We start from the raw sequence: 25360 nt of genomic DNA on the forward strand, positions 1-25360 counted from the left end.
CCTGTTTCAAGTTAGCTAAGCAATTGATTAAGGGGTGTGGTTTCCATGTCTTGTTTTCTATAGCAAAACTGTAGCTGGTTGCAGCTTGATCATTAAGGGGTGTGATCACCATACTCTGGCCGTTTAAGGGCTGGGCAGCATGTTCTGATTGTTTAAAAGCGTGGTCATAATCGTTTTTCTTTATAAGTGCAGCTACAGGTACTCCCGTGTACAGTATAGGGTAAGTGCTTTGAATAGTTTTGTGGTACTTTTCTAGCTAAGGAAAGTGTTGATATATAAATTAATGCCATGGCATGGTTTCTTTGCATGATGAAGATGACTGTGTAACTGAAAATCAAAGGAAAGGCAAAGCGAAGAAGGCAGACACTTATTGGAACCAGACAAAGTACATGCCACCTGTGAGTTTGTTATTGTGATGTGAAATGGTGGCCATGTGCTGCTTTTTGGGTTCTAGCCTTGATTTATTATTATCCTATTGGTAATGAGCATGAGCTGTTCTTCCTTACCAGAGCTAAAACACATAATATACTGCACAAACAGGTACAAAAACAAAGCAATACACACATACAGTGATTACTAACACACATCATTACTTAAATATATAGATTTAACTTGTGACTGTGGTCAGACAGACTAGCAGGCAGACCAAAAATTGGGGTTAGTCCAATGTTCAGCTTTATTATAAGTGTTTTCTTGTTTCTCGATGAATGCTTGATTTGATGCTAAATGCACTGTGCTTTTTGTTGTGTGTGATATTTCTATGACGGTTTTTTTTAATGGCAGCACTTTGGCAGGTGCTGTTCATTTATAAACAGATAGTTAACTAAATTAAACAACACTAGTTTTGGAATCATGCTTGCATCTGGATAAATTTCCTTGAATGTCAAGTGATGATATTGAATTAAGACTTCTAAATAGGTCAAATGCAGAGCTACATCAAGCATGATATCACAATAACTACAGGGCAGTATACGAAAAATATAGCCCAGTGGTTTGAGGTGTCAAAGTGCTATGTATATATGCTATACAGTACTACTGTACTGTATAGTAGCATCAGTTGTGAAGGTTTGCAGTTTCCTACCAAAAATATCACTCAAACACCGCCCTTGCTTTTACTACAAGACAACTTGGCAGTATTGGTTACCATGCACTCACAGCATCCTGAAATACTTTCAATAAGCTTTCTATAGAGCAGTAAATAAATCAAGCTCAGCTAAAGGCATTGGTTAGTTGGCCAGATTGGTTTACAAACAGTTTTGACTTCAGTAGGCCCACAACATACCTTTTGGTATACCATAGCAGCTACAATGCATGTATTATTTCAACTATAAAACATCCAATTCAACTACAACGCATCCAGTTTGCTCACACTGCATAGCCTTTCTAGCAAAATTAATAAGTTTTGATGAAATATTTCACTAGAGTATAGCTTACTGTTAGAAAGGGAAACATGAGCCCTATGTACAGTATTAGAAAAAAGATACTGACAAGACTTTATAGCATTTATTCAAACGTCATGTATATATATATACCAACAAATCATTGAAATCAGAAGGAACTTTATAGTGTTGGAGAATGATGTGGAACACTGATTGTCCGGGTTTTCCATTCCCATTGGGGAAGAATACTTACAGACCAGACATTGTAACATAACAATATGTATATATATATATATATATATAGGCTATGCAAAACTAAATGTGAGGATCTATTACTTGCCCTTAATGTTTGGCCATGGCATGGGGACACATTAATACTTAAAATTTGATTGTTTTCATTGTTGTCAGTGTGTGTGTATAAGTAACTGTTTCCTAGGTGTCATACAAATACAACTGTTTTACTATCACATTCAAGTACTGATTCACACATGAAACATGCAATCTGTTGAATTTTGAACCATTAACTGTTTAAGGCTCAGTGTTGGCTGGGAGCTGTGCCCTCATACATACCTGTGCAACAGTAACTTTTCTGCTACTGATGAAAACCCCCTTTGAAAAATAATGGATATGCTCCTGCCTCTAAATCCACCTGATACCCTGTGAATATTTAGAGCTTGCTAATACTAGGGCTACTGAAATAATCAAAGGTTTTGATAGGGCATTTAAACAAACACAGTAAAAATAAGATTAAAATTCACTATTAATTTCTACCACAATACTTACAATTTTACCAATCATACAGCATGATAGTACTGTATGTTAGGGATCATGGAGGTTTACACCTTTTCTCAAAAATATTGACCAGAAATCAGCCTAACAATACCTTCATGGCATGTAGCAGTATTGATTAGGCTCAAAAATACCTTTAGTCTTTAGTACAACCTGAAATGCTTCCAATAGATTGCTACAATTAAAAAAAAAAAAATCTGTTGAATTTTCTGACTGACTGACTGATGCCTTCAGACAAGTGTAACTCAACAATGGCAAAGGTTATGGGCTTGAATTTTCACTGTTTGAAGTTGCTTTAGCCTAACATGGCATACCGCAGTATGTACAATTCATGCTTCATGGACATACTTTAACTAGAATATTAGTAGAAATTACGTGAGGTAAACAGCCAAGATAGTAGTGGCTCAGTGGTTAAGGATGTGGATGGAGGTCTCTGGTTCCCTTGTAAAAAAATTTTTTTTTGACATTTCTTGTGCATTTATTTTACCCTTTAGGGATAACTATAAATGAAAAATTGCAGTGGGCAGAGCATATTTCAAATATTACTAAAAAGGCAAGCAATAAACTGGGATTTTTACACAGAAATTTAAAACACTGCCCTCCTCATATCAAAAGCTCATGTTATAAATCTTTAGTGGTACCAGTTATAGAATATGGATGCACAGTATGGGATCTGCATACTCATAAGGACATTGACAAGATTGAAAAAGTTCAAAGACGTGCAGCTAGATTTGTTAAAAATGACTATTCATGGCATACAAGTGTAACTGGTCTTATAAATGATATAGAATGGCAGAGTTTACAGTCAAGAAGATCCACCCTAAAAGTGACAATGATGTACAAAATAATTCATAACTTAGTATCTATTCCCAGCTATTACCTCGTCCCAAGTAACTCAAATACACGACATCACAATTTCACCTATCAACTACCCTACTCCAGAATAAACAGCCATCTGTACTAATTTTTTCCATCAACAATTCGACTTTGGAACAGCTTAGATCATGAATTAGTTAATAAATCTTCCTTACAACAGTTTAAGACTACACTACATAATCATGCACTGTAATTGTATTTTAAGTAATCACACACCACACTTTTGTATTTTTGCACTCACCATGCACTGCATCATTGTAATTTGTGTTGTGCACCCACACTCTTTAGAGGTTCTGCACACTATTTAATAACAATAATAATAATAATACCCCACAGTGACTGCTCTATAAGAGTATCTCAATTCAGCAATTTTACACTTGTTTAGTTTTTGCTTTATAACTCTGTAGCTGTAACTCCATTGTTTTTCAAGCCATCAAAAGGCACTCCTATGATGATCAGCCTATGTACACACCAATTTTCAAGCTATTCCATGCAAGATGCACGAAACTTTGCACCAGCCATTGGTTCAAAATTTTGGTGTTTTGTCTTTGTGTTCTTCTTAAGCCATGGGGGTGTACGGAAGCTTTGATTTCTTTTCGCACACTTTGCAAAAATTGTTATCAAACATAAATGTGTAACTCGATTGCCATGAACTTCGGCACAAAGTAAGAGTGTATAAAGGTGAATTAACAATTCTAAGTTTGCCATGAATCTGATTAATATCCACGGAGTTATGAATATTAATTTTATTCAAGTAAAAAGTCGCACTTTGCTCACAGCTACAGGGTAAACTGAGCATACCCTACCTGGAGGACAACTATATAGTGCAAAAATGGTGTACTTTGGAGAACAGGCCATGGAGCTATGCCATGCATGAAAATGCCTTTTTCTTTCTTTCTGTCAATATACCCATGGTGTAGCATGCTGGCTTTCTTGGCAGCATTACACACTACCGTGTGTGTCCTGATTAAAAACCTCCTAACTGGTTTTTAACATTTTAGAAACTTGCTGAAGACATACACATCTCCTTTTGATGGAGTTAACACATAGTACACCTCACTAATGTGTTGAGTGGCATTGCAGATCTCACTAATAATGGTACTGAAAGGTTGCATTAAAAAACACAGCCATGATGAAAAACAAATATTGCCCACAGCTAGAACCGAACTTATGATCCAAAGTCCAGTGCAATTACCATTGTACCACAGGTGCACGGCACTTCATGCTGTATAGTTGTGACCGTGATGTACATTGGGTATATACAACTAATTATAATAGTCTTGTACTCAGACCACCTATTCTTCTATTGTTTGGGACAGTGAGAAGAAGAGTTTGGTAGGTTTCCATATCCAGGATGCTTTGTGCAGCTGGTATTACAATTATTGGGGATTGTTGATCAGTGCTCTTGGGTTTGGGCAAGGAGGCTACCACTTTCTATAACCATCTTGCTGATCTTTCAAAAGCACAACACCTCCTACAACCAGACACTTTCCTGGTTGCATTGTGCAATCTCATTCATTCAGCTGTACTGCATGACCATTCAAGGGAACAAAAAGTTATGAACATCCAGCTATCTCCACTGAGCTCCACTTAGCAGAGAGCCATATTGTTGATTAAGACAATGTCATTTTAGTGTATATAATATTCTTAACAAAACCCTGCTTGCCTGCAAAGACTATGCATGCAGTCATGAAAACAGGACTAGACAAAGTCAAAAGAAGGGGTAGCATGTATTCCATAATAGCTACTTCCATTGAATTGAAGAACTGAACAGAATGGTCCACTGCACATTTGATATGCAAGACTGTTATCCAAAAAATTTTAATTAATTGTATATTCGTGAATTAATTTTGGTATTGTAGAAGTGTAGGCTCAACTCATGGTGCCAGAGGGACTCAGGGACTTAATCAGCGTGATTGGCCATTTTCATTGCCTTTGATAGCACCTTCTTGCTCAAAGGACCAGTGGAATCAGACAAGCCTCTCAACAAAGATGACCGAGATGACACAGGTTTATACTTTAAAATACGAATCAGATCCTGTCTCCATATTTTTGTCGTTGCATTTTGTCACATCACTTGTCACTACACATTGGCACAGTGAGCTCAAGATAGCAATATACCGTCAGAAAATAACTTAGGTGAATTAAAAGACAATTTGTCAATGTTTATAACACCAAAGTTTCAAACTATACAGTATATAGCACATATTGTATTTCTAGAAACCTTGTAAGTGCACATTTTACCTACATTTTAATACTCACTACCATTTATGTTTCAGTGCCCTATACACAACCATTAGTGGATGAAAACTATCATATAAACTGCCTACGTAATTGAGTATATTAAGAGAAAATAGAATCAAATGAAGTTGTAAATTTTTTTGACACTGGATAGCCACTCTAATCTATGGTTTTAAAAGTAATTTAACTATCATTGTTTCATAAACATGAAGGCTCTACTATTCTATAGAACATGCTACTCTATATATGGCAACAATATACCTTACTGCCTAACTGGTAGCAACACACTCTCACTGTTGTGTAGTTAGTTAACTTTGATACTTCTGATACGACACAGCATCAAAACAAAATTCATAGCATTCCAAGGTAATTAAGAGAAAGTCACTGATAAATCCCCATTACATATAAACCTTTGTTTATGTATGTACCTACAGCAACTCCACATCACACAAGCATATTGATAAAGGCATCTCCATGAAATAATCAGCTGTTCTGTAAAGAATACACACCAATGTTAGTGGCAGAAAATGAAAAATTAGTGAATGGCAATATATTGGTCTTGGTATTGCCTGTGAATTTTAACTTCTACTTGGCTATCTGTTCTCCCAATTAAGGAACATGGGGTTTGCTCTACATAAGGGAGCTTTTTGGGATGCTTTGTGCCTTCGTTACGGTTGGTTATCGATTGGTCTTCCATTCAAATGTGTCTGTGGTCATGGTCTTTACTGTTGACCATGCTATGAATAGCTCATTCGGGGGGTTCCCTACTATTACATATGAACATAGAAACTTCACTGTAACTGTTCTATCTGAGGTATGTCATGATGTTACCATAGAACCTGTATTGCAGCAATCTTCAGGCTGTGGTTCATTTAGATGTTAATGCTACGGAATTTTGGGGTGGTCGGCATCAAAAGTTATTTTGATGTAGAGTGTTTAATCCAACTGTTTTCAGCTACTGTAACACTGCTATTGCTTCTCTTTACAGATGATCGAGTGACAGAAACAGTGACAGTATGAGAGTGGCAGTTGGGGTGCTTTACCTCACAACATCTGAAGGTCAAGTGCTTCCTTCACATTAATTTAATCTTTTTGTCCACCACTTTACCATCTAGTGCTGGGGTGGTGGCAAAGGGTGCTGGTTACCCCGGATTGGTCATAGCAGACCAGTACAAAATAGAAGACAGTTGAATTTCTTCTACGTCGCTCAAGTGAATCTGAACAGAAGTAATGCATTGGAGGCTGCTAGTTGCACCTACTGTTAAAGCACAATTACCCCTTATTTAGACTGCCACTGTATTTTTTTGAAACCCAGTTCAATATGCACTACATACAGTAAGTATAATCCCGTGCCAAAAACAGCCCAGCTGTAAAAAAAGGCAAGGCCAAGAATGCACAAGTACATGTTCATGGAGTAACTACAACCAAAAGACATGATATCAAAATCTGGCCAAGAAAGCATTTACAGTATAGGCACTTTTATGCATTCATTTTCTATATGCTTCACATTATCACATCCAGCTAGCTGTACATGTGTGCTTGCAATATAAACAATACTACTGAGACGATAAAAGATGATTACACTGCATTGTTACCAAAATTAATTTAACTAAAAAATTACAATTGCATGGTTTCTACTTGGCCATCTTTTTATTTTAAAAGATGGCCAAGTAGAAACCAATTGTAAATTTCTAGTTAAATTAATTTTGGTAACAATGCAGTGTAATCATCTTTTATCGTCTCATGATTACACTGCATTGTTACCAAAATTAATTTAACTAAAAAATTACAATTGCATGGTTTCTACTTGGCCATCTTTTTATTTTAAAAGATGGCCAAGTAGAAACCAATTGTAAATTTCTATTTTGGTAACAATGCAGTGTAATCATCTTTTATCGTCTCAGTAGTATTGTTTATATTGCAAGCACACATGTACAGCTAGCTGGATGTGATAATGTGAAGCATATAGAAAATGAATGCATAAAAGTGCCTATACTGTAAATGCTTTCTTGGCCAGATTTTGATATCATGTCTTTTGGTTGTAGTTACTCCATGAACATGTACTTGTGCATTCTTGGCCTCGCCTTTTTTTACAGCTGGGCTGTTATTGGCACGGGATATCACTACTTTTTGTTGAATGGAGAACATACAGTTACTGAAGATTGGCTATTATATTATACTAGCACTGGCACCTGCCCTGCGTGCAGGACCATTCACATTTTCACATTAGCAAGCCTAATAATGTGAACATGGAGTTAACCAGTTGCTTATCAAGACACACGGTAGTGTGTCGTGCGGCCCAAGAAGCCGGCGCGTAACACCCGTGAGTATATTGACAGGAAGAAAGAAAACGCAATTTTCGCACCTCCGTAGCTCTGTGCTTCCTTGATGAAACAAGACGATTTTTGCTGTGGACATGCCCTCCAACTGCAGCACTCCACATTCCAAATTTGAGCGAAATTGCTTCGCGCGTTCCCGATATATGCGACTTCAAAAATTGGCTCAGTTTCTTCGTTTTTTTTCTTCTTATTTTTCTTTTTCTTGTCGCACACTTACAAAAACTGCTATAAAACTCGAACGCCATATCCGATTGCCTTGAAATTTGGCACACAGAAGGGGGATATAAAGGCGCATCTCGGTACCAACTTTGGCTGGAATACGATAAACAGGCAAAGAGTTATAGCGATAATTCACGAAAAATAACACCCAATATGTAGTCACGCCTACCGGGTAAACCGCGTATGGGAAGAAGCTGAAAATCGGTGGGTGAATAGGTTAACTATTGAACCTCAAACCTTTTGTGGTTTGAAAGAAATCGAGCTAAAAAACAGGAAGATACAGCGAAAAAACCAACAGTGTGTAACAATTACGCAATCGAGATTAGCTAATAAAAAAAACGACTGCTTGCCACGCCTACCAGATAAACCGCTTGTGGTAATGCTTTGAAAATCGTTGTACAGATGGAGTAATCATCTTAGAAAGGCTCATCAATGGTGTAGAAGAATCATACTTAAAGCCACGGAGTTATAACACGAAATCCAACTTGGTGCAGCAAGTGCGAGATCGAGATACTCTAATAGAGCAGTCATCCTAATAGAGCAGTCACCCTGAAGAGAATTCAAGAGATCAGCTAGAAACAAGAAACCTGTATAGAGATCAGCTACACACAAGTCACCCTGTAGAGAGATCAGCTAGAAGAAGTTACCTTGTAGGGAGTTCATGCAACTATGGAAAGGGATAGTTCAGTTAGAAAAAATCACCTTGTAGAGTTCAGCTACAAAGAAACCACCATGTAGAGAGTTCAGCTACAAACAAATCGCCTTGTGGAGAGATCAATAGAAGAAGTTACCTTGCAGAGAGTTCAGCTACAAAGAAACCATCATGTAGAGAGTTCAGCTACAAACAAATCTCCCTGTAGAGAGATTAGCTAGAAGAAGTTACCTTGTAGAGAGTTCAGCTACAAAGAAACCATCATGTAGAGAGTTCAGCTACAAACAAATCTCCCTGTAGAGAGATCAGCTAGAAGATGTTACCTTGTAGAGAGTTCAGCTTCAAACAAATCACCCTGTAGAAAGATCAGCTAGAAGAGGTCACCTTGTAGAGAGTTCAGTTACAAAGAAACCACCATGTAGAGAGCTCAGCTACAAACTAGTGACTTTGTAGAGACATCAGCTAGAAGAAGTTACCTTGTAGAGAGTTCAGCTACAAAGAAACCATTCTTTAAAGAGCTCAGCTGCAAACAAATCACCTGTACAGAATTCAGCTACAAATAAATCACCCTGTAGAAAGATGAGCTAGAAAAAGTTACCTTGTAGAGAGTTCAGTTACAAAGAAACCACCATGTAGAGAATTCAGCTACAAACTAGTGACCCTGTAAAAACAACAGCTAGAAGAAGTTACCTTGAGAGAGTTCAGCTACAAAGAAACCATTATTTAAAGAGCTCAGCTGCAAACAAATCACCATGTAGAGAGATCAGCTAGAAGAAGTCATCTTGTAGATAGTTCAGCTACAAGCAAATCACCCTGTAGAGAGATCGGCTAGAAGAAGTTTACTTGTAGAGAGTTCAGCTACAAAGAAACCATCATTTAGAGAGTTCAGCTTCAAACAAATCACCTGTAGAGAGTTCAGCTACAAACAAATCTCCCTGTAGAGAGATCAGCTAGAAGAAGTTACCTTGTAGAGAGTTCAGCTACAAAGAAACCATTCTGTTTAGAGCTCAGCTGCAAACAAATCACCTGTACAGAATTCAGCTACAAACAAATCACCCTGTAGAGAGGTCAGCTAGAAGAAATTACCTTGTACACAGTTCAGCTACAAAGAAACCACCAAGTAGAGAGTTCAGCTGCAAAGAAATCACCCTGTATAAAATTCTGCCACAAACAAATTGCCCTGTAGAAAGATCAGTTAGAAGAAGTTACCTTTTAGAGAGTTCAGTTACAAAGAAACCAGAGCTCAGCTGCAAACAAATCACCTGTACAGAATTCAGCTACAAACAAATCACCCTGTAGAGAGATCAGCTAGAAGAAGTTACCTTGTAGAGAGTTCAGCTACAAAGAAACCACCATGTAGAGAGTTCAGCTGCAAAGAAATCACCCTGTATAAAATTCTGCCACGAACAAATTTCCCTGTAGAAAGATCAGTTAGAAGAAGTTACCTTGTAGAGAGTTCAACTACAAAGAAACCATTCTGTAAAGAGCTCAGCTGCAAACAAATCACCTGTACAGAATTCAGCTACAAACAAATCACCCTGTAGAGAGATCAGCTAGAAGAAATTACCTTGTAGAGAGTTCAGCTACAAAGAAACCACCATGTAGAGAGTTCAACTGCAAAGAAATCACCCTGTATAAAATTCTGCCACAAGCAAATTGCCCTGTAGAAAGATCAGTTAGAAGAAGTTACCTTGTAGATAGTTCAGCTACAAACAGATCTCCCTGTAGAGAGATCAGCTAGAAGAAATTATCTTGTAGAGAGTTCAGCTACAAAGAAACCACCATGTAGAGAGTTCAGCTGCAAAGAAATCACCCTGTAGAAAATGCAGCCACAAAAAAATTGCCCTGTAGAAAGATCAGTTAGAAGAAGTTACCTTTTAGAGAGTTCAGCTACAAAGAAATCACCCTGTAGAGAGATCAGCTAGAAGAAGTTACCTTGTAGAGAGTTCAGCTACAAAGAAACCACCATGTAGAGAGTTCAGCTGCAAAGAAATCACCCTGTATAAAATTCTGCCACAAACAAATTGCCCTGTAGAAAGATCAGTTATAAGAAGTTACCTTTTAGAGAGTTCAGCTACAAAGAAACCATTCTGTAAAGAGCTCAGCTGCAAACAAATCACCTGTACAGAATTCAGCTACGAACAAATCATCCTGTAGAGAGATCAGCTAGAAGAAGTTACCTTGTAGATAGTTCAGCTACAAACAAATCTCCCTGTAAAGAGATCAGCTAGAAGAAATTACCTTGTAGAGAGTTCAGCTACAAAGAAACCATCATGTAGAGAGTTCAGCTGCAAAGAAATCACCACTGCCCAAATTTCAAGGCAATAGCTCTTTCCAATCTGAAGTTATCAATTGTCAAAGTTGGCAAATTGGATGTGTGGAAGGCCCCTTTTCGCAAATCCGGTCACATATGTATTATATGTGACCGGATTTACGAAAAAGGGTCTTCCACACACATCCAATTCTATGAACTTGAATGACCATACCTTTGTGCTCAAAGAAGATACTAACCTGAAATTTTGTTCATGTATTAACCTATGTTGTTACTCATCACTGTCCAAATTTCAAGGCAATACTATTTTCCTATCTGACATTATGAACTGCCAAAGTTCGTAAATTGGATGTGTGTGGAAGACCCCTTTTCGCAAATCCGGTCACATATATATAATTTGTACATTTACTGATAAAATATTTAAAGTACATCTACTTCATCTTTTCTTCTTCCTGTAGTAAAGAAAAAAAACATAGGTTAAAAAAGTCCCAAAGCTGGCCATAGGCCGGCTTTTGGGTATACAAATACAAAAAGAAATGAAATCTAATCCAAAACAGCCAAGCTGTAAAAAAAGTGTGCAGCCCTCAGAAAGGCTATGGTGAAAAAAGATGTGAAATCCAAGGTGGTGGCCAAGAAATGGCTGTGATGGTAGGTTAATGGTAAAAATTTTAATAACGACAATTCAGGTGAATTTTTGTGCCGCTTCACAAAATTTACCTGAATTGTCATTATTAAAATTTTTACCAATAACCTACCATCACAGCCATTTCTTGGCCGCCACCTTGGATTTCACATCTTTTTTCACCATAGCCTTTCTGAGGGCCGCACTCTTTTTTTACAGCTTGGCTGTTTTGGATTAGATAAGCTTACCAATAATTACTAAGACATGTGCAACTTATGTGGTGCTATCCTATCATGCAGGCACTGTAAAATTGTGGTCAACAGTATTTACAGCAGTTATAGTTATTATACTGCAAGCAAAGGTTTGGGCAAAATTAACTTAATACACAGGTACACACTTAATCACATCACAAAGAATTGAAGTTACAAAGATAAGGCACTTACTCTAATAGAACACACAGGAGAATCACACAGACAAACATACAGGCACCCAATTGGCTTGCCCACGTCTGTCCTATACCTATCAAATGTGCTACTGTATACGTTTTCCAACAGTCTGCATGCTGTGAGCAAGCTATGAACTTAAAAAGTTAAGTTTGAAGAACTTAAAAAGTTAAGTTTGAAGAACTATGCACCAAAAAGGTAGACAATATGAAAAAAAAGTTATGCCTGAGGCTGGATTCAAACCCACAGCCTACATTACCAATAACCACAACAACTTCAGGGAGGTGCTAATATTTTTGAGGGCTCAGCTCAATGCGTACATACAGTATACCATAATTACTATGCATCAATCGATTGATGTGATGACAATATGTGCAGATCGGAGAAAACTTGGTCAAAGGTCAAAGCTAAATTAACCATTTTTGATAGCTTTTTGTGATGTTGAAGGTGTCAGGCAAACTCCAGTTAGGGGCAGGCAATAAAAGATTATTTTTCAAAACAGGAGAGGAGCATGCTTAGGCCTGCAAGGTACAGGCTTAATCTACTTACCCCAGTAGATGCACCATATTATATATAATGCACATATCAACGTATTGCCCTACTAACACCCCCCCTTCGGGCATATATAGGGCTATAGTGGGCACAACCGAATGTTAAATACCCCATGGTAGCACAAACCTATTGTGTTAAATCCCCACCATTGGCTCCAGTTGCAATGTGGGGGATTTGACAGCATAGAAAAAATACTTGGGTGTGCTTAATGAATGATTGTCAAATGCCCCATAGTGAAGCAGCAGTTTCATGTCAATTCACCTTGTAAAGCCCCACTTACATCCAAGGGGGGTGGTAGGGTAACACGTTGGAAGGTGCATAATGAGTTTGCATCATAAACCTTGTGTTGAAATTTAGTCTGTCTTGCTTTTTTTCAGCTAATGTGCTTATCCTCAAACAATCAGGACTGGAAAAACTACAAATTGTCTTCTAATTTTATCTATCAACTATCCAATCACTGCTAGTTTATTAAAATTTCCTTTGCTGTTGTGACTTGTTTACCATTATGCTATAACCATTAGTCCCTCCTAGTTTATATGTCTCCTAGCAACAAAAATTGTTATGTAAACAATGTAGGTGAGAACCACAAAAGAAGTCAAGTAATATATTCCAAAATTGGTCATCAACTGCTGCAGTATGCTGAATACATCTTGGGAATGGCTATGTGGGATGCTCACTTTAACAATAATCATAATAGTGGAAGTAAGTGTTTGTTGACATGTTAGTCTGACTATGATTACATGTTTTTAGTTAGCTGTGCCTTACCATACTGTATCCCTTTCTGTATATGCAGGGTGGATACTGATGTTGTGACTGTTGGCGGGTGAGTTTATGGTCAATGGACAAATCACGCAAATGGTGAAGAAAAAATAATATGTGGTACCAAGACCCCACTACTATATTATGAACTCTTGGTGGTACTTTTAGCCAAACACTAGTGTATCTGGCTTCTTGTGCTATTGTAGTCATTTTTTTTTTTTTAATTTTATGGGATCATCATAATGTAAATGTTTACTATTACAATATATCATGCTATCATTAAAGAGTTTCTATAATTGTGGGTAGTTGCATGAGGGTCTACGAAGTGCTGTGACTGAAAGGTGATGCGCTGATGCTGGCTTTTTGAAGTTTCACAGGCACTGAAGGGCTGGGGTGGGATTAGAGACGTGCACGGGTAATGTAGCAGTAAATTACTTCAACTGTATCACTACAGCGGGTATGAAACAGCTGGCTATAGCTATGTATGGCCCTGCATGGGCCGGAGTCACGCTGACGAGTCAGTGGAGGCACACCGTGGCAAAATTAAAACATATCAGTGACTGCTCACAATTAAACCAAGAGTTGACAGTACAGTGTCTATCAAATTGGCAAAATTAAAACATATCAGTGACTGCTCACAATTAAACCAAGAGTTGACAGCACAGTGTCTACCAAATCAGCCAGCTCGCTATGGCTAATGACCTTGCCCACTTCCTTTGGGTTTGGGAATTGAGGCGAGCGCCTCACACCTTGACGTCATGGCGGCAAGTTTGAATCTTCAAAGAGCACAAAAGCGATCTCATAAATTAACAAACAACTTTTAGCGAAATTAAATGTACAGATACATTGTGTAAAAAGCCCCTGATAGCCGCAGCCTTTTTACAATACGACTCCATGGTTAAAAGAAAATTGCTTCAATGGGATGCGATGACGAAGAAAATGAAAAAAAAGAATGATGCACATTTGAATAAATAATTTAATTAACGCATGGTAAATGGGTGGGCGATGGAACAAACTACTCCAACAATTCGCCTGACTTTTCGTGTGGTAGTTACTCATTATACAAAGGTTACATGCCCCTGGTTTCAAGGTAGAATCTTTTAGTAAGCCTGAGATTTCACCAGTGGCGTAGCCAAACCCGGGCAAGCCAGGGCATTGCCCGGGCATCAGATTTCTTTGCCCCACCATCAGCTCCTAGAGTAATTATAAAGACGTGGGCTGGATAGCTCGAGATTTTGCTAAAGTTACTTAACTAGTCACTGTATAGCACAACACTCACCGTGCCATTTTCGCCGATGGTTTCCTTCTTTTTGGCTAAACAGAGATGGGGTTATCCAAGGGATTTTCCCTACGAGTAACTTGATTGTGCACAAATAGAGGAGGCAATAAATAGAAGCAAGATCACGTGATTACAAAAAACCGCGCAGCATTGTGGCAAGGAGTGAAGGACAAAGAATTGGTTTCACTATAGTGAGCTGGACGGTTTACATTTGCATTAAGTGATCACGGTAGCTATCGGTGTTGTCAAAACTCGGGAAGCAAAGCAGTCTAGAGGTATTTGTGAAATTAGCACCCATCTATCCGTGTGGATACTGCTCAGTTCAAATGGTATGGAGTACTTGTTCAGTCAGCAATTCTTTTCTTTTTGTTTCTACTTTTCTAGGCTAACAACTGTAGTGGCAGAGCATAGTCATCACGTGATAGAGCGCCTGGTGCTTTAATTCAAGAATCTTTGTAGTCTGGTATTAAGACACATGTAGCTAGATGTATGTAATAGGTTAGAAGGCCAATAGCTAGCTAGGCGTTCGCTTCTATTACGTTGATATTAGTCATCTTGCATACAGTAGTGTAGGATGATACATAATGCATATTAAAAATGTTATATTGATGTCCATATGAAGATGGGCATGTGTACGTGTGTTGCATGGGAAATGGCTTGCCCACCCATTGCCCAGGCATGGCGAAAAGTCTGGCTACGCCACTGGATTTCACCATGCGGATTTTAAAAGATTGTGTAATCGATCCCTCATGTAAATGATTCACAGTAGTGGTCGTGTGTTTATTGTGGGCGTGCGTTTTGTGCTTCTTGGCCTCGCGACTCACTACCGTGAGTCTTGATACCACCCACTCAAACTCAATTGACACTACTGGTGAAACTATTATTATGTATTTTCCTAATACATGACCAGATTTGGAAAAACAATCTAAACAGACTATGCTAAAGTTTACAATACTGATTTTCATTGATGATACAGTATCATTGACAAGCTGTCACATAATTTTTTTTCTATGATTCTATTTCACATGCATGCACAAAATGCACTCTTGCAATGGCTTGCATGGGTAGTAATGGTAACATTACATGTACAGAGTATTGCGCATGCATCTAACTACTTTGCCAAAACTTATATACATAATGCTTTTATGCAGTTATACATAGTATTGCTAACATTAACAAAAAGGTTTTACATACTGATGGTCGAATTGATCTTTCTAGCACACTGGTCCCAATTCCTTTTGCTGGCAAAGCTTCATTCTTCAAAGCATGAACCATACTCTTAGCCTCCTCTTGAAGGTCAACAATCAATGAAGCATCTTCGGATGTCTAGTACTGAATATATCATGTGCCCATCTCATGCCCATAAATAATTATATAATGTATCAAATATCAAATAGCAGCTTATGCCAGTCTTGCACGTGTGTAACTGTGTATAACATAGTCTGTCAAGTATATTGCAGCTGCTGTATTGTAACTTGTTCAGTTTGGACTGATCCTCAAGAGTATTGCAGGACTGCCAGTGTTTACTAAAGCTCCAAGACACAAAACTTTGGTATGATTTATGATTTATAAACTTCTGGCACTGAAAAGGGGAGCCATCCAATCCCCGGTGAGACAGACTCAGTTGAAGACTCTGTATGCACTGAGAGCACATGCAGTACAACAGCTTTATCAAACTGTTATATAAAACTGGCAAGGCCTGTCCTGTGCCAACTTTTCCAATGAATTATCGTAGGACAGAAGGTCGTATATAATCTTGAATTGACAGGGCTCCCACGCCACTTCTGGACATAATCCCATCCAAGTAATCCTGAATGTATCCCTGTGACCTATTTACTCTGTTCCTTTCGCTCCTATAAATAGCTCACCTACCACCAGTTCATTTCAACTTTTTTACTAGACTGAAGGCCTGCTAATAGTGCACCAAGTCTTGAGAGGAATACAACACAATAGAAGCCAATGGTAAGCAATAAAAAGCAATACTCATGAGCACAGGTTTAGCCAATAAAGTGAGCAGCGGTAGCATTATAAATTGCTATAACTATGAACTTCATAATGTTAAAAACACATTCTCACAATTCAGGTCATAAATAATAGTACTGCCATACTTAATTACTGCAACTCATATCACAATAATTAGTGGTTTCTAAACTACCCACAAAGCACAAGACAACAATGTGATTTATTGCTGGAACCAAAATTTCAGTTTGCTAGTACTGTTTGTTCAAGAAATGGCTTCTGGTTACCACTTGGGTGACAAAGATTGCTTAATTAAGCACTTTTACCTGTGATATCTGCCTCCAGCATTAATGGAAATGGCTAGTGTATGTAACATCACGAGCGTACTGTCACAGGTTTTGCTCATGAATACCAGTATATCTAGTACTACCTATAATGGGTTCGTTAATACAGTAAGTACAGGTAAGATGACGTATTTGTATAACATCACAAGTCTACATGACACAAAATATAGGTTATTCTAATAAAATGGTTAGGTTGTATGTATGTACCCTGTACTTTACCAGTGTAACTGCCTCTTTTGCTAAGCAAATAAAAAAGCCCATCATCACCAAATGGGCTACCTTGTTTGGATAGGATCAAACTATGTGGCAGTGTATTTCAAATACACCACCACATAACTTACCTTATCACTTTTAGAATTCTAATCTCACATATGGGACCATTTCAATTGTATGTGTCTGCAGATGCTAGCAAGTCAGACCACAAACTCACATATAATGCAATAAATGTGACCAGCTGAGAGAAAACCAATGGTTTCACAAAATTCTATAAACGTATTGAAATTAACTGTACAGGTTCTATACATAAAAAAACTACGTATGTTTTATTTGCTTTGGTATGCACTGAAACTACGCTAACCTATATACCATCAGATTTACTTGTTCATAGAGAATAAGAAAATCTTTGCTTTATGTTTATACAGCAAAAGGCATGTGAGTTATGGATTTCTATTTATGATTTAGTCATTTCTTTGTTGGAATGACCTTCTTTATCGTCCACATGGTGTAGTACAGAGTAAGCACTATATCTTGATGGATTAGCCATTTCATGCTGAACAGATTGAGCCAAGTCCCAACTTCATAGGTTGCTGCCATGAGCTATGATAAATTAATTAAGCACCTGCAATATATTTGCCTTATTGTTGCTGTAAAAATCAAATTTCTTTCTGTTTCAACTGTCTAGTGCTATAACTCCAAGACTATTCATCATAAAAGGCTGAAACTTTGGTATAGATAACAGAGAAGCAAAACAAGAAATGTGCGAAAACAACCAGTTTTTTTACTCAGCCAATCACAAATGAATATTTACTAGCAAGTGACCCTTGAATAGACATCAAAGTTAGATAATTATTAGCATTTTTTAAAACAGGAGCTGCAGGAATGTTCTGAATCTTTAAGAAAGCATTATATTGTATAACTACATTTTGATCAGAATAAAAGTTGATCTGACATTACATGACAAAGCGCATACAACATTTGTAAGCATGCTAACTACATCATGAATTATGGAAAAACTATACACCTGCAAAAATATCCAGCTATATCATACTATGCTGTATTTGAACAGCTTATGTCAATAATCAGTGATTTCTTGCGATAAGCTTAAGGCCATACCTATTTGAAGAGTTGTTGCTTGGACCCGACTGATCCAATTTTATGTACAAAGTAATTAAGAAAAGAAAAAATCTGATCACGTGACACCTAGAAATTAATGTGCTAACTGTTGCTGAAAGATCGAGATACTCTAATAGAACAGTCAGGGGTAAAATTTTGCTGTTGAAAGGCATTTACCAAATGTTATCTGTTGGCATATATAGAGTCTAGATCCAGTGCCCCCACGACCCTGGCTAGGATTTGAAACTTCAGTGCTATCAAAAACTCAGTGAGCCATGTATGTAACTACTAGCTATTTTATATAGCTATGCATGTGGCTTGCAGAAGATATTTGACATGTCTGTGGACAGTGCAGCCAGTGTAAAAATGTTATAAATTTGGAACATGTCTGAAACAGAAACTAGCTAGCTGTCTTTTTTTTTTGCCTACTGACCGACTCATTTTGTTGTAAAATAATCCGAGCAACAACTTTTCAAATAGGTATGGTCTAATAATATTTAAGATGTGTGTAGTGTGATGAATCATTTGCAACCATGTAATTTTATTTGCTAGACCATCTCAAACAAAACAGTGCACAAACAGTATAGAGGTTATTCGTTTACGTCATTTTAAGTTAGTAACAGTTACTAGACACCATGGCAAAAATCAATGGAGCCCATATGAGAAAACGACACTTTTTGCAACTGTGCACAATTGAAGAAAGACTGGGGGAAATTGCTACACTGAGTGAGTTACTGATGTTAATAGCCAATTGAAGAGCAGGAATAAAGGGGACTGGGTTAACTCAGCATTACAAGCAGCTGGAGTTTGTTTCTTCCAGCTGCGAAGCAATATTACTAAGCAAAAATCATAACAAATTTACCACAGCTTTCTTATTTTCGTCAGCATTCTTCGGCTTGTGACTCACTCTTGCCTTACACATTCATGAAGATAACCTGTGATTATACAGAAAATATTTAGTGTGACGTCTAACGGATAACCTCTATATTCAACTGTGGCCACATAAATTATACGTAGTACTAATGCTACAAAATGAATTGATGACACTTGGAGAAAAGGTATGCACAGTGGTAAGATATATAGGGTGTACAAAAAAGAGGGAAGGAGCTCAATCCCATTATATACCTTTTGTTTTAAGTATAGTGAGCATATAGTAAAACCTCTCTAATCTGACACCTCTATAATCGAACACCTCCATAATCTAACACTACCTGCCATACCAAGATTTTCTATTAATACCATCTCAATAATCCAACATCCTGAATTATGACCCAACACAATTTCTGGGCACCAGCAAGGGTCATACAGATTATAGAGGTTCCACTGTACATCCTTTTGTGAAGTGTTTTAACTGCTACATTAAGAGTAGTTGACTGCTCCATGAGAGTAGATTACCATTCTAGATCTATTAGAGTATATCAATCATCCATGAACAGTCCAGAGATAATCAGGCTGTCCTTCAAAGCAATAAAATGGTAAATCTGTAAAACCAACTGCTAAATACGGATCACTAAGGTTTGCATTCCTCCAAAAAATATCAACCAAAAATCAGCCTCACATTTCCATCACAACAACTTGGCAGGATTGGTGGTTACAGTCAAGCCTAAAATATGCCCCTAAAATGCTTTTAATAAAAGTTTTATTTATCACAATTTTCTACTAACTGACTGATAGAGTAGTAATGTTTCACACAAGGTCAGGTCAGCAGTTTAGACATTGCTTGAGCCTAAGACATGCCTTTTCTCACACCACACAAGACATGCAATGCATGCATCACGGAGCCCCTCTTTGTGTCTATCTCTTCTAGTGCAAAGGCATTTAACGGCTTCATGTCAAAGATTTACACATTCAGCATATTTGACCAGATGTGCGAAAAGGTACCTTTTCCACATATATCATACCAGCAAACAAAATGATGTAACACTTACTGATTAACTTGCTCTTATTATCAAAATGTTGCCAGATACTGTAGCCACATTCATTGAAAATTCCAAGCAATTATATGCTATGATCAAAAAGTTATCAAGCTTTAAAGTTCAAAAAATGGGTCAAATTTTGTGTATGAAAAGGGTACCTTTCGCAAATCCGGTCAAAATATAGATCGGTGCTGATATTAAGGATTGAGTGATATCAATAGGTACCAGTAACCAATTATTGTGTAGAAAAGGTAGTCAAATCCAATCTCTCTAGTAACATTACAAGACATACTTGGCTTATTCAATCATCATTCCTTCCCAAATAAAGCCCATTAGCATAAGTCACTTATTATTGAATGGTACCTGATATTGAACTTAACGTACTCATAAAATATACAGAACCAATGTGTAGTGCCCTAATATTTGGTGCAGTTTTCATTCTGCTGTGTTATGGATCACAATTATTTATCTCTCAAGTGTGTTGAGTGTTATGTTGGCAAATACACATTTAAGGCTAGCCATAAAGCATCATTGTATAGCTGTAGAGCTCCATTTACACTTGTATTTTGGTTTACTATAGAGCGAGCTGTCTGCTGCTAGAGTATATGACACATTCCATTCCAACTGAGATATCTTTAATTGTAGCCAGTAAGTGGTAATTACGACCTTCCTGTTTATCAAACAGCCATTCAGCATTAGTCACTATTCAACATAGACTATGTGTTGTAGCTTCAGTTTGCACAACACCCGTTTAATTACAGACTGACATTTTCAGCCATTTGAAACCCTACCACCAAGTAAGTTCTGACTACAGCATGCCACATATGGTAGATTTATTACAAAATAGTAAACATCTGTACAGTGCAAAATATTTAAGCAGCAATATAGATACAAATAAGGTGTGTATGCATATATAGCCACTAAAACATTATGTACATTGATACACATGCATGACTATTATGAATTTAATTCACAAATATGCCAAGAAAGAAGTTTAGAACAACACCAAGAAAGCCCACAGCTAACATCAGGCCCAACCACCAGCCATCTAAGAAAAAGAAACTTTGGGACAGACATACAAATGACATCGCCTTAGAGGAGTTGAAAAGCTGACTATTTGTTAAATAGCAAAGAAATTTAATGTACCCAAGAGTAGACAACACTACATGATCACATAAGTGGTCATGCTGATTTGAACATATGCCATACCACATCAAGTGTTTTGATTTTCACATATGCATACAGCACAATCTGTTTAAATGAATAACACCACAACGGCTCACTCATTTCCTTAAAACTTTCTTCAAACAGTGGTTCTTTGATACTCTATACACTGCAGAAATTCCAAGCGAATCCAGTTAACCAACCGTATTCCAGAGGCCCAAAGAGGTAGACTGTTCGATTATTAGTCGAACAACAATGTACAGTTGTTCAATAACTCATACCGCTGTTCGACAATTGGCAAACAACAGAGCTGGTTCCTTTGACAGTAGTATGACATCCAAATGTGTAAAAGTTAAGAAAATTGGCTTCTGTATCAACAATGGACGGTTCTATTTAACAAATCAAACAGGATGTTTCTACATTGTTGCGGTAAGAAGTTAATAATGTTATTTGGTTAATGGTGACTATAAATTCTCACAAGTCTGCTGCTGAAACTCACCAAAGCTTTGTCAACTACATAAACTGATTAGTATCTTTAACACCATAGGTTCACCAAGATGTGTTGCATTCATTTAGCAATACTCTTTTTAATGATGTTACAAAAAGAATACAATATGCATCATGTTGTACGTCAGTCTTATAACTTCTGAATTGCTCTTGTTCTGCCTATAAGAAGATAATCTAATCCAAACAGCCAAGCTGTAAAAAAAGAGTGCAGCCCTCAAAAAGGCTATGGTGAAAAAAGATGTGAAATCCAAGGTGGCGGCCAAGGAATGGCTGTGATGGTAGGTTAATGGTAAAAATTTTAATAACGACAATTCAGGTGAATTTGGTGCCGCTTGGTCTTGGCACAAAATTCACCTGAATTGTCGTTATTAAAATTTTTACCATTAACCTACCATCACAGCCATTTCTTGGCCGCCACCTTGGATTTCACATCTTTTTCACCATAGCCTTTTGAGGGCCGCACTCTTTTCTTACAGCTTGGCTGTTTTGGATTAGATAATTATTCCAGGGAAATAGTACTAAGCCTCATAGCCAGCAAGTTTCAGCCAGGGAACTCTACAACCGGACTTCATGCAATATGGTGCATTTTCACAATGTTTCTAAACTTTAGTAGCTAGGCAACTAGTATGCTCATTGTCCAGCAGGTAAGTGGCCTATAAATGCAGTCAGCTTCAGACACTTTTCAGAGGTACTTATAATTTTTAATCGGTACAAACATCATGTGAGACACCGTGATGGGGAAAAAGTGGATTGGCCATGCAAGACTATTTGCAGAGGTATCTAGTACAAGTATAGAATATTGTGAAGTGTATAAAATTCCAAAACAAAGCTGGATCCTCGTGGGTCCCAGGGTCCACTGTTTATACCTACCCCTCAAATTACCTCAAAGCACTTTTTAACGATCCTTACTATAATTTATTATAGCTTGCAAAATTCCTAATATTTCCATATAGCTGTAACCTGTTAGCTTTTATAGTATGATTTGTTACTAGTGAACTTCTATCAAACATAAACAATACCAGATCTATATAAGAGGCTTTAATTGTATGACAAAATGTGTGACCCTATACTAATATGCAAAGTAGCCGTTTTGCTTAGTTTTCGATTGTACGTATGTTCTGCCTGTTTCACAACCCTGCACACATAAGGCTAGCTAGAATCAATCTGCTTACTTCAACTGTTGGAGGCGTAGTTCAAAACTTGTAGTTATTTTATCCTTACATGATAGACAACTCACAAATCAGACACAAACTAAAGGAGAACAAAGGTAAGTCCGTGATGTATGTATCATACTGGATGTATTGAAGGCACCTGTCAGGTAGAAATTAAAAAATCAAGCCCATAGCGTTTGCCATTATTGAGTTAAGTTTGTCTTTTGAAGGCATTAGTAAGTATACATGAGTAAGTCAGTCAGTCAGTCAGTCAATAGAAGATACTAATGGAAGCATTTCCGGCTGCACTACCAGTGTGAAGTCTAGCATGCACGCAAACTGCATAATTAGCTCAAATACACATTATTCATTACAATCAATAATAGATAAGGCCTATAAAGTAATGCAGTAGAAAATTAAAGGGATGGCTTGCATTTGGTATCTGCAACTGCTTAGAAAGCAGCATGAATAATTCTCTTTGATGTTGACACAGTTAATGAGGTTATTAATACCACTTAGAGACCTGAGGTGAGGGCTCTAAGTTTCATTTAGAGACCTCTTGTCACATGAGACTGTTTTCAGCAACACTTCAAAGAGTTTTCTATGTCACTGATTTAATTAGTGGTTGTATGGTTAGTGAGAGTTGGGTTTTTACCTTCATCAGCCATACCAGCACTTGACCAATCTAGCCATTAACCGAAAGAGCGATGCATATCACAGTTACCCCAACAATGTTCACATTCACAACTAGCTAGCCATCAGTGAAACTACTGGTGTTGCGAGTTTACAGCAAGCACATTTGCGTTCGTCTGCTTGTCAGTACTGTCGCCATTATACCATCAACACACTTCAGCTATGCTAATGCACCTGTTTGTAACATTTGTCACTCTGTGGCCAGTTATAAAGCCTGTAGCTTCATGGCCAGCTGTTATAAAGCTTGTCGCTTTGTGGTCAGCTGTTATAAAGCTTGTCGCTTCGTGGCCAGCTGTTATAAAGCTTGTCGCTTCGTGGCCAGTTGTAATACAGCTTGTCGCATTGTAGCTAATAGAGCATTTTCATTTCCATGGTAACGAATAATGACGTAAAGGGCACACCTACGGTCGCCATATTGTTGAACCACGTTGCGGTGGTGATTGTTGTTTTTACAGCGTTTGTATTGTGAACACAATGGTTAACTGTGCTATTGTTGGCTGTTCTGTGACAGTAGCAAGCCTGGAAGGAACAATTGCTCGTTTCACAAGCCACCAACCATAATCACGCACCAAGGACCTCAAATGGTGGAAATAACGACGGAAAGGAAAAGAGTTTGGTTATAGAGACGATTTGCCATGTTTAGAAAATGTTTATGTTTGCAGTAATCATTTTGAAAGCGGTAAGTGCTACAAACTAGGTGTGCTGTGCTGTACTAATTCATTTTATTTAGGTAAACCAGCACAGATATGTTATGAAAACGTTTGATGTTGACTGGGCTCCTTGCATTAACCTAGGGCATGACAAGGTAATGTGAGTACTTTGCAAGCAGCTAGTGATAGGGCAATACGAACTGAACAGAGAAGGCAAAGAATGGAAGAAGCTGCAACCTCATCTTCTGTTGCCTCTTCCAGTGTTGTTACACAAGTATCAGAGGAAGATACTGGCTGTGTGTTTGTTAATGAGGGTACTCAAACTGACCAAGGAGTGTTGTGTCACAGTAAAACAACTCCACCTCAGACTTGTGATGTTGGGGTTCAGACAGATGACTGGAATTTTTTCAATGAGAGGTTTTTTTGTCAGATGATTCCAAGGTACATTACTACACTGGGCTGACCAAGTGCGCACTGCTGCTGTCAACATTTGAGTTTGTGATGAAGCCCTTTTGTAATGGAGAGAAACGAGCATTCTACTGGCGTTCATTCCTCATAGTTCTTTTAAAGTTGAGGCTTAATCTGGGACTGCAAGACCTAGCATATAGATTGAATGTATCACTAGCTACTGTGTCACGTTCATTCCATGCAACACTAAATGTTATGATGGTACGTTTGCAGTGGCTAATAAAATGGCCAGAGGAGCAGCTGTGGAAAACTATGCCAAACTGCTTTCGTGCCTGCTATGGAACTAAGGTAGTGGCAATTGTTGACTGTTATGAGAAACACCATCTCATTTTCGTAGCTAAGTCAGCAACATGGTCGCAATATAAACATGCTAACACTGCTAAAGTGTTCATCTCAATGCGTCCACAAGGAGTAACTACCTTTGTTTCATGTGCTTGGGGAGGAAGAATAAGTGATAAACACTTGACTGTACATGTCAACTGTGGCTTTCTTTCAAAATTATTGCCAGGAGACATTGTCCTTGCTGACCGCGGTTTTGACATTGATGAGGATGTTGCCAGAATGCAGGAAATTTTACAAATACCCGCATTCACACATGGATGTGTGCAGTTGTCTCCACAAGATCCTGAGAAAACTCGTCAACTGGCAAATGTCTGTATACACATTGAGAGGGTGATAGGTGCTACGAGGCAGAGATACTCTATTCTGATGAGTTGTATCCCCATAGACTTTGTGAAACCCAAGGCAGATGGAG

The 25360-nt window shown here is 37.9% G+C and overlaps 1 long non-coding RNA gene across 4 annotated transcripts in view; it reads right to left on the minus strand.

Moving 5' to 3' along the window:
* The window catches only part of LOC136269313 (uncharacterized), a 35097-nt gene that overhangs the window by 4787 nt on the left and 4950 nt on the right, over window positions 1-25360 (minus strand). For 2 of the 4 annotated variants that reach the window (XR_010707277.1, XR_010707275.1), the window contains exon 1: window positions 14423-14792. The exons of the other annotated variants lie outside the window; for them this stretch is intronic. This is a non-coding gene — a long non-coding RNA (uncharacterized lncRNA). Of the gene's footprint in view, window positions 1-14422; window positions 14793-25360 lie in introns of those variants that run through there. 4 annotated transcript variants of the gene reach the window in all.

Source organism: Dysidea avara, chromosome 10 (assembly GCF_963678975.1).
Source record: "Dysidea avara chromosome 10, odDysAvar1.4, whole genome shotgun sequence".
Classification (NCBI taxonomy): Eukaryota; Metazoa; Porifera; class Demospongiae; order Dictyoceratida; family Dysideidae; genus Dysidea; species Dysidea avara.